Genomic DNA, 11,223 nt, shown 5'->3' with positions numbered 1-11,223 from the left:
TACTATTGTTGTTGTGGTGATTGCAGTTACTGTTGTTGCTGTTGTTGTTATGGGCTGTGAAACGTAAAATGTCGGGGGCATGGTAATGGCAACTAACTGTGCATTTGTTGTTCTTGTAATTTGTTGCTGTTGTTATTGTTGTTGTTGTACTTGTGCTGCATGAATTGTCGCCTGCTGCCAAAAAACTTATGTTCTGTTGTTGTTGTTGTGCTTGTAACTGTTACTGTTGTTGTTGTTATTGGTAATTGTTGTTGTAAATGATGTTTTCTGAATATATACATATGTATGGGCATACATATATGTATATCTGCGGGTGGTTAGAGGTGGCAATGCAGTAAGAAAAGAAAAGAAACACAAATTCCACTTTTTTTCGAAATAAAACAAACGGATTTTTGTTGTTTTTTTTTTTGGTGTATAAGTATAGTTTAAAGTTTATTGATCAAGATTTTCAAATTCTCATGCTTTGAGGGTATAATTTTCTGTTTGTTTGTTTGGTTTTGTTTAGTTTTTGCTTATCTTTGCTTATGTATCAATGCATATTACACATACTTTTAGGCGCAATAGGGGGGGCGGTTGGGTTAGGAATGGGTTTAGTGTTGCTAAATGATTCGAGTATTGTGTGTGTGTGTGTTTGTTTGTTTGCGGCTTTGCTGTTTAATCGCTTTCTGTTTTGTGTTTTGCTGGTTTTGGGGGGTTATGCTGCCGTTTGAGGTTATGTGTATAGTGGGTATGTGGTTTTTGGGGATTATTGTGTGTTGGCGGTTGACATGTTTTTTTTTTTTTACTTTTTTCAGTAAGTAAGTTTTCAATACTTGTTTACTTAAATGTAATTGTGAGCTACTACTTTTTCAAGTATTTTTTAATAATAATATTAATTTTTTTTTTCAAATATATGCTGTTAATGTCTTGCATGGTTGTTGTATTTGTTTTGCAGTTGTTTTTTTGGTTTCTTTGTTTAGTTTTGTTTTTGTTTGCATTGTTGCTGTTGCGCTACAATTTCTTGGCGTTTGTTTCATTTAGCAAGCTTCGCTGTATATTTTGTTATTTTTATTGTTGTTGTTTTTGTTTGCATATTATTTATATATATATATATATATTATTTATTTTTGTATTTGTATTTGTTTTTGTTTGCGTTTATGGTTTATCAATCTGTTGCTGTTTTATGTGGTCTTCGCATAACTTTTTGCTTGAATGAATTTTTTTGTTGTTTTTTTCGGTATTCTTTTGTGTGTTCTAATTCTTTACAACATTTAGCACTAATAATTTTAACAAATTTAATTTTTTTAATTAATTTATTTTTTTGTGTAACTGTGTAGTATGTGTGTGTGTGTCTATATTTGTGTCAAGTGCTGTATACTTGTATTTGTTGTTGTTTTTAAATTTTTCTTTCAACTGTGTGCTTATGTTGTTTTTCCTTTATAACGCATTTATGCATTTAGCCGCTAAGCCTGGCTTTAACTTGTATTGCTGTTGTTGTTGTTGCAATTTTTTTCTTTTACAACAACGCTACCAATGCAGTGGCTACGTCTAGCCTTCATTTGGCTTGTGTAACATGTATTTTTAATTGCATTTACAAATGTTTGTATGTATGTATGCATTTCTGTTATGCCTGTATCTTTAGCTATGCTATGTATGTTTATGTGTATTTCTCTGTGTTGCTAATAATTATGTATGTATATGCTATCATAATATATGAATTATGAAACATTCATTCAAATACCTTTTCACTTCTTTGACCTTGAAATTTGACCTTTCTCCAGTCTGTGTATATGTTTGCTCGAGAAAAGGAGTCACATGTATATATGTTTGTATGTATGTATATATGAATACTTGAATTAGGAAAATCAGTTATGAAAGCTTATGTTATGTATATATGTATGTATACAATATACGCATGCGTATATATATATATATATATATGTATTAGTAGATCGTTAAATATGTTTGCTTTTAATTGTATGATTATGGTTATGTGAATATGTGTTATACTTGTATATACCTACATATGTATGTATTGTATTGGTGTATGTACCGAATACCATGTATTTTTTGGGAATTTTTTCTTTCACTACGCTGATCTTACTCACTAAACTATGTATGTATTTATGTGTTTATGTATGTATGTGAGTTTATAAATGTGTTTATGTAAGTATATAAGTATGTATGTAAGTATGCAAGTATATAAATGTGTTTAATTATGTTATAGTGTTAGTAATGTAAGCATGTTTATATGTAAGTGTGTGTTTAAAATAATAATTATGTAAGTATATAAGTGTATGAGTATGTATGTATGCATGTATTCAAATTTATAAGTACATAAGTATGCAATTGTGTATGTATGTATTTAAATAAATATTTTCAGTATGCAATTTACAAAAGTGTTTGTGTTGTTGTATATTTAATAGCTTTAATGTTTAAAATTTTAAATATTTTGTTAACAAAAATTATATTGTATCATTAAAAATCTTGCAACTCTTGAAAAATTACAAAAATCACATGAAAAAAATTAAAATATTTAGATAAATATTAAAAATATCCTACAGTACAAAAACAAGAAAAAATCAAGCATTTTAAAGAATCTATGCACCCAGAAACATGTTGCGCAACATTTTGGATTTTTTAATTAACTATGTGAAATTTTACAATATAAAAAAAAACACAAAAAATATTTTACAGCTCAAAAACAGTCTGAAATCAGGCGTTTTAAGGAAACTATGCACCCAGCAACATGTTGCGCAACATTTTGGATTTTTTAATTAACTATGTAAAATTTTAAAATATTTAAATAAACACAAAAAATACTTTACAGCTCAAAAACAGCCTGAAATCAAGCGTTTTAAGAAAACTATGCACACAGCAACATGTTGCGCAACATTTTGGAATTTTTAATTAATTCTGTACAATTTTAAAATATTTAAATATACACAAAAAATAGCTTACTACTTAAAAACAACCAAAAGTCAAGCATTTTGAAGAAACTATACACCCAGCAACATGTTCCGCAACATTTTTGTTGCTGAAGAATGACAAATAATGATATTGCGCAAGTTACAACACTTGGCTAACTGTGAAAACAGTAAGAAACCAAGCGTTTTAAAGAAACTATGCATCCAGCAACATGTTCGCAACATTTTTGTTGCTGAAGAATGACAAATAATGATATTGCGCAAGTTACAACACTTGGCTAACTGTGAAAACAGTAAGAAACCAAGCGTTTTAAAGAAACTATATACACAGCAACATGTTCGCAACATTTTTGTTGCTGAAGAATGACAGAGAAGTTGAATAATGGTGTTTGAACTCAGTAAAGTGATACATATAGTCAAATTTCTATAAATAGATGTTTAGCAACATTTGTAATACATTGGCAACACGTCATCAACATTTGATAAAATGTAAAATTTAGTTGTGACTACCAATGACCATCAGTTTGAGTTGAAAAATTAATGATAACACAAATGTTGTTGAAGAAAATTTGATTGCCAACATGTCTATATTATTTCCTCTGTTGATTGTACACACTAAAGAAAGTGTAAAAAGTTTGTAAATTTGCCGAATTTGTTTATCAACATTGTTGATAGCCAGTATTAATATATTGCAATTTCAAAAAGAATGCGACTTGACAATATTTGTCAAAAAAACATGCAAGAGTAGTAGTGAAATATTGAAAGTTTAAAATATTGCGCAATATGTCAGCGACTACTTCAATATAAAAATATCTATCATTGGTTCATACATATTAATTATTTAAATATATGCTCGGAATGGATCTTCAGCCTGTAGTGAGGAAAATGCCGAAATGTGTCATTGAAATATTGCACAATATATTTCAACGATATGCTGTTATGTATTTTTCTTTAAGAATTATATAATTTTTGACATTTATTGAAAGAGTGAACAATAAATATTAATTTTCGCAGCAAAATATTGCGCAATATTTTTTCCGCAACATGTTGCAGGTTACCAAAAATTGAAAATAGTTTAAAGTGAACTGTTTTTCTGATTATTTATTATTTCATATATTGCTAAAAAATTTTTTCGTAGCGCTTTAGCAACATGTTGCTAGCTGCTAATAACCAAATTATAATAAAAGTTCAACAAAACTGCAAAAATTAGTTTTTTGTTTTACTACCAGCTTAAATTCTCAAAGAGTTGCAAATTCACCACAAATAATTGTACATACATATAATAAATATATGTATATTTATCAATAAAACCTTCAATTATTTATTACACTTAACATACGCTCACACGAATTGAATTCTTTCAATGCATTTGAAGCAATTATCACCAGTTAGTTACGATTATGCCATTTGAACCTCCGTACTATCGGCAGTTCATATATGCAATAGTAGGATATTATTGTGTTTATAAACATGTGCGATGTGATGTTGTGATGTTGTGATGTTTCAATATACATATAATCGTGTATGTTGTTGTTGTTTATGTAGCAAGTATATTTGTTACTCAGTATGTGTTTTTCACTGTGTTGACGTGTTTTGTTCATGATAGCGTTCACAAATCGTTGGCGCTGTACAAATTGCTGTTAATGGATCACATGATTATCATGTGATATTTTGCTTGCACTCGCATGCGCCTGCATTTTTTGTAGTTGCTGCTGTTAGCACGTGTGTAATGGTGTTTGTATGCTAAAATACATTTTTTATGTTTGTTGTTGTTGTTGTGCGGCGTGTTGCTCCTATGTAGTTGTTCATGTGATGTTCCCGTGTGTGATTTGATTTAGTCTGCATGTGCAAGTGTAATGCGTAAAAGTATAGTAAAAGAGTTTTGTCGATACGAATATAACAGCAACAGTTGCGCATGTGTGTGTGTGGGTGTGTGCTTATGTGTCGTTGTTTTTGTTGTTGTTGTATCATGGTGTTTTTGTTGTGTAGCACGCAGTATCGGTGTATAGGCGCTTTCCAAGTGTTTATTGTTGTGTTTTGCATGTTTCCTCAGTGTTGTTGTTGTATTTGTAGTATTTGTTGTATTTTTGTGTGTATTTTCTGCATACTTTGAGTTTATTAAGTGTTTTTGTTTCATTTTATTTAAAATTTTTTGGTTTTATCTTTTGGCTTGGCATACAATTGACACGCTATAATATTTCTAGTCTGTTTTTTATGTTTTTGCAGTTTCACTTTTTTGTGTGTGTATGTGTGTCTGTTTGTGCTGTTCAGTGTCTTGTCTTGTGTTGAATGTGTTTTTTTTTTAGTTTTTCAACTACAACTACATACATACATATACATATAATATAGTATATAAGTAATAATTGGTAAAAGTGTTTACTTGCTGCCGTCTCGCTCTCTTAAATTCGCCTCAGCTATTAAATACATACATATATTTAATTATTTGACTGCCTTTAAACCACCTAAAGCTATGCATAAAAGTTGCTAGATTCAATAATTTATTTTATAAATATTTTTTTTTTGTTTTTTTCAATATTCCCTTTTACAATTGCGCATGCGCCACCCTATTACTAGGCGTATTTCTTTTGTTTCAGTGTAATGGCTTATTTTTTATATTCTACTACGTGTCCTCGCAATAAGTGCTTGTCTTCTCTGTCCTACAATGTTTTACGATTTTGCTTATGTGACTTGTTTTTGTTGTTATTGTGTGCGTGGCGCATGCATTCCTATACAGATCGGTGTACGCAGTTGCTTCGCATTGGATTTACAGTCACCAGGACTGTGTTTTATTGTTAAAAAAATAAAGTTATAACATAATAATAAAACGAAAAATTAAATAAAAAAATTAAAATTAAAAAATTTTTCAAATTAAAAAAAATTAGAAAAATTAAAAAAAAATTATAATTAAAAAAATTAGAGTAATTAAAAAAAATTAAAATTAAATAAATTAAAATTAAAAACATTAAAATTAAAAAAATTAAAATTAAAAAATTAAAATTAAAAAAATTAAAATTAAAAAAATTAAAATTAAAAAAATTAAAACTAAAAAAATTTAACAATTAAAAAAGCTTAAAAATTAAAAAAAATATAAAAAAAATAAAAACAAAAGAATTTAAAATTTTTTAGCTAATAATGGCTTAAATTCATCTTTTTGCTTAATAAAATTTTCTAACTAAAATATTTCGTGCAAAACCTATTTTTTTCCTCTTAAAAGCGCCTGCTTTTGATCATATTATTATAAACTAGCAAAATACTGCACAAAATTTACTTATGTATTTATACATATGTACATATAGTTATACGAGTACATAGATATACATATGTATATGTATGTATGAATATACCTACATATATTCATAAATTAATAACAGCTTAAAAAACCTATACTTAGAATCAAAATAACAGATTTACTTAAAAAATATGCTAAATAATCATATATAAACATTATTATTGCACAATATGTGAATATATAAAACAGGAAAAAAAATTAAAAAAATCAACACCTTAAAAACATTCCTTCGCTTCTAGAATAAAAGAAATTATTTTTTTAGCTTAAAAAAAGAAATATTTGAAATTTGTTGAATAGTGCTCATAGCAGAGAGAGAGAGTGTGCCAGAGAGTTTGTTGCAATACTACGAAAAAAATTTGTGAAAGTTTTAATTAGAGAAATATTTTAGGCAATCAATGCTTCTAATACTAGCGATGACAGTGCGCCTAAAAGTAGATATCACGTTTACAAAAATATTGAAAATTGTTCAACAAAAACCAAACCATCTTAGTATACTTGGCAGAAAAATGAAATAATGTAGGCTGTATCTGCCATCAAAGTCTCAGATAGAATGCTGAAAGAGTGTGTTACTTCCACTACGTTATTTAATAAAAAAATCAAGCGTTGCCACTTAATGTAAACATACGCTTTATCAGACATATACTATATAATCAAGAAGACTTTTTTATGAAGAAAACTGATTTTATATATTTAAGACATGAATTTGAAATAGTGGTCTTTTGAAAAAAAGTAGGATTTAAATATTTAATTATTATTTTTTTTTTGAAATGCATTTGAAATAGTTTTTTGAAGGCAAGTTTCAATATTATCTTCATTTTTAGAGAAGGCTGTATGCGAATATGTCAAATGTGCTAGTCTCTTCTAATTCAAAAATTTTAATTTTAAGCAAACGCTGCATTCGAATGTGGAAAATTTTTAGTAAAAGGGTATGTGTCTCTGCTAAGTTTTCTAAGTTCTTAGAAAAAATGTTCGAAGCATACATTTTCGTTAGAAATGTTGGCAACTGCAAATTGTTTTAAAACGGTTCGATATTTTCTTAGAATTCAAGAAAGCCTGCACATATAAATTTTTGTAAGTTCAGTTTGAGTCTTTGATATACATATTTATAGTGAACAATTTAACACATTTTTTTTATCAAAATATATTTTTTTCCGAGTTTTCGAATATTTTTTTAAAAATCTGCCAAAAGCTTAAAAAAAACCACGCAGTTTAGAAATATGTTACATTTTTGCTATAAGGGTTTGTGCCTCTGCTAAGTTCTTGCTAAAAACAATCGACATAAAAAATATTAGAAACTTTCCTTTGATTTTTCGAATATTTTTTCAAAACTTAAAAAAAATTCGCTTAATTCGAAGTATAGTTTAGAAGGGTATGTATCTCTGCTAAACTTAGAAGCTTTCGTTTGATTTATCGAATATTTTTTAAAATATCTAAAAAAAATCGCTGTATTCGAATGATTAGTTTTTCAACTGCAACTTCGAATGTGTAAAATCGTCGCTGCATCCGAGTATGTGAACATTTTTTATTAGGGTATGTGTCTTTACTAATTTCTTAGTAAAAATACACAAAACACACATTTTCATTAGAAATGTTGGCAATATCTTCGAGGTGCTCAAATTGTTCAATATTGAACCAAAAATTTTTTGGAAGTATTGCTTGAGTCTTTGATGTACATACATATATATAGTGTACATTTTAAAGTAAAGTGAAGAACATTCTCTATCAAAACAAAAAATAAATATTTGAAAATGGCTTTCAAGTTTTCGAACATTTTTTTAAATATTTTTAAAAATTTAAAAATTGCAATTTTTTGAAATATTTTCCAAAATTAAAAAAGATATGCAATTTTTATTATTGAGATATGTATGTGTTATTACAGTTTAGCAAATATTTGATATTAAATTTACTATAACTCTTTTACACCATATTTTTGTACTTACAAAAATCCAGCAAAATGTAGCTCTGGAAGCGTTAGTATTAAAAATAGATAAATATTTTGCAAAACTACGCTCAAAAACTACGAAAGAACATTTTTACACCGCCAGACAAATGTATGCCACATACGCTTTAATCAACTGTTTTAATTTTGCATACTTTTAGGCTGAGTTATAAAAAGTAAACTGCTATTACTTGATTTGAATGATATGTCTGCTATAGTGAGAGCGAAAGAGCAAACCGTAGTATTATACGCTCGAAATGCATACATAACCTCTAAATATAAAAGAAAAAAATGTTTAGAAAATTTCAAACGAATGTTTTAAGGCTACAAATCAAATAACTGGCTATTTTAAAATAAAATAAATAACAGCAACTCACAACATTACAGTTATAATTAGTTATATTATTATTATTAGAGATTTCGTAAATAGTCTTAGCGCTCAAAGTATATTATTGAGAACTTAGGATAAGTAATTGACAACCTTTTTAATGTAATTGTTTATATGTTTTCGCTTTGGAAATGAATTCTTACGTAACAGCAAAGTATAAACATAACATTTTAACAAAATCTAACTTAGTTTATAATAAATATTTGCTAAGTGACTAAAATTGAATTTTAGTTAAACAAAATATACTACAACAAACAAATGCCTCTACCGTTAACCAAACTAGTTTTTCAAATGTTTGATTTGATTTACACGCTAAACAATTTGACTAAACTTTTCTTTATTCTTTTATTTCATATTAATATAAACTTTCAATTTTAACTAGCAAATGGAAAACTTAGTTTTTATGCGTTTCTTTAAAATGAAAATATATATGTATTTAAAATTATTTTGAGCTTATGAAACATATGGGAGACTAAAATGCGTCGATTGCACCAAATTCATCGACTACAAAACACTTTATTCACTTTAATGTATGCAGAAATGGTCTAAAAGCGCATTCGTGACTTAGCTGAATTGCTGAATTGGATAAGTGTTTGAATTTTGGAGCCAACAACCGTGTTAGTGAACTATATTTGTTATGTTAATGCAGCCAAATATAGTATTTTAGTGGCTGAGTCATTGCTGAATTGCTGAATTTATCGAGTATTTGATATTTCGAGCCATCAACCATACAAGTAAACTATTTTTGTTATATTAATGCAGCTAAATATAATATTTTAGTGGCTGAATGGTAATGGCTATGCTGAATTGCTGAATTTGAATTGAATGTAAGATGAGGAAATATTTTAAGACAGTTTCATAATTGATTAACTGTTCATTTGACAATTTTAGAGTTCATGCTGAACGAAGAGGTTTCCTTTTGCTCAATTACATTATAACTCGGGTTAAAAATTATTTTGCTGAAATACAGCATTCAGCAACCAAGTTTCCTTTTAGTGCTATTGAAAATTGTATGTACTGACTTTCTATCATTGATATTTATAAAAATATCGTATTCAGCTGAAGTTTAGTACAATTTGTGTTTAGTTCAGCAGCAATGCTAGTGCGCTGAATTGCAAATATGTGCGAAATTGAGTTAACATTTTTAATATTTGGTATAAAGTATACGCAAAGCGTTCATACAATAGCATATATTGCTTGGTGAATTGTTAAATTGGCAATGCAGCTAGACTAAGTGAGCAAAAATCAAACACGAAAATTGTAAAGTGTTGATTCGACGTATTCAGCGGGATATAGTAATAGATGAGTATAATAAATAAAAATTCATTTCGACTAAGAGCAGAAAAATCAAAAACTTATACGTTAATGTATTGATTCTTCGAATTCAGCCGTTAATATTAGTTGCTGAATAGAGTAAATAGCAATTTAGCTCGACTAAGAACACAAAATTCAATACCTAACACTCTAAAGTATTGATACTTCAAATTCAGCCGTCAATATTAGTTGCTGAATAGAGCAAATGACAATTCAGCTTATCATAAATAGCTTTAATAAGCCTGTGCTTTATTTTTAATGCCATTTACCTACAAAAGGTTCTGTGTTTTGTAGTCAACATGCTTTATTTCTACACCCTTCCGTTTTTCCTATTGGGTAGTTTATGTAAAAAAAACATATTATACAAAAAACAACATGCATTAATGTGTTTAAAAAATGCCAAATACTCATTTTCTTCACTTGCCTATACCATTATTTGCTACAGCTGAGGGGGATATGTCGCTTCTTTCCTACATATTTTCCAAACACATCTACTTATTTCTCATATAAACAATAAACACTAATATTCTCTTGCATTTTTACTTCACACGTCCTTTCGTTACAGTACTGTCCAGTCGCTTGTTATTTCATTTATTTTATAGATTTATAACTTGTTTATTGTTTTTATCGTTTATTATTATTAGGCTTAGTTTTTGCTCTTAAGCTTAAAGTATATTTGATAGCAATATTTTTTTGAGATTTTTTGGTGAGTTTTTTTTTTGGTTTGATATTTTGTTTTTATTCAAATTGAAATATACATTTATATTGAAAATATGTATATAAATTTCGATATGTTAAAAATTCAGGATTTCACGTTCATTTTCGTATTTTTGTTTGGTTTGGCATATTTGGTTATTGTGTGTGTGGCTGCCTGGCGCTTTACTCCATATTTCTTACTTTCTTTTATTCACATTTTCAACGAAATAAATTGGTTTTTAGCTATACACATGCAATATTTTCACCTCTATTTCGGTTTTACTTTTTTTGGGGGGCTTCAGTGGGTTTTTGCGGTTTTGCTTTGTAGGCCTTGCCATCCATACAAATACCTACAGTTAGTACAAAGGTTTATGGAAAATTAGTGTGTGTGTGTCTTTGCTGGGATTTTGGCTTATTTTTTAAACGCTTTTAATCTATTTTGTTTGCTTTTTTCTTTTGCTGTTGCATAGTTTTGGCGGCGGTGGTCGTTTAGTTCTTGTATTTTTTGTCTTTGCTTTGTTAGGATTTTTCATTTGTTTTGGTTTTGTTTGAGATTTTCATTTCTAGTTTTTATTTAGCTTTTTTTTCTCAAACGGGTCACTTGCCAGGAGCTTTCTTTGTGGCACAACAATATCGTTTTATGTATTAGCTATGGGTTTGCGAGTACTTAGATATAGTAGTTCATACTATA

At 28.2% G+C, this 11,223-nt stretch overlaps 1 long non-coding RNA gene across 1 annotated transcript; it reads right to left on the bottom strand.

Moving 5' to 3' along the window:
* Nucleotides 1-431: 431 nt before the first annotated feature.
* LOC126755317 (uncharacterized) lies at nt 432-5,897 on the bottom strand. The gene is made up of 2 exons (XR_007666477.1): nt 4,252-5,897; nt 432-4,217 (listed from the first exon to the last, which is right to left on the bottom strand). It is a non-coding gene; the product is annotated as an uncharacterized LOC126755317 (long non-coding RNA).
* Nucleotides 5,898-11,223: the final 5,326 nt, after the last annotated feature.

Source organism: Bactrocera neohumeralis, chromosome 4 (genome assembly GCF_024586455.1).
Source record: "Bactrocera neohumeralis isolate Rockhampton chromosome 4, APGP_CSIRO_Bneo_wtdbg2-racon-allhic-juicebox.fasta_v2, whole genome shotgun sequence".
NCBI lineage: Eukaryota > Metazoa > Arthropoda > Insecta > Diptera > Tephritidae > Bactrocera > Bactrocera neohumeralis.
The sequence above is the reverse complement of the archived record's forward strand: the minus strand, read 5'-3'. Positions and strand labels throughout refer to the sequence as shown.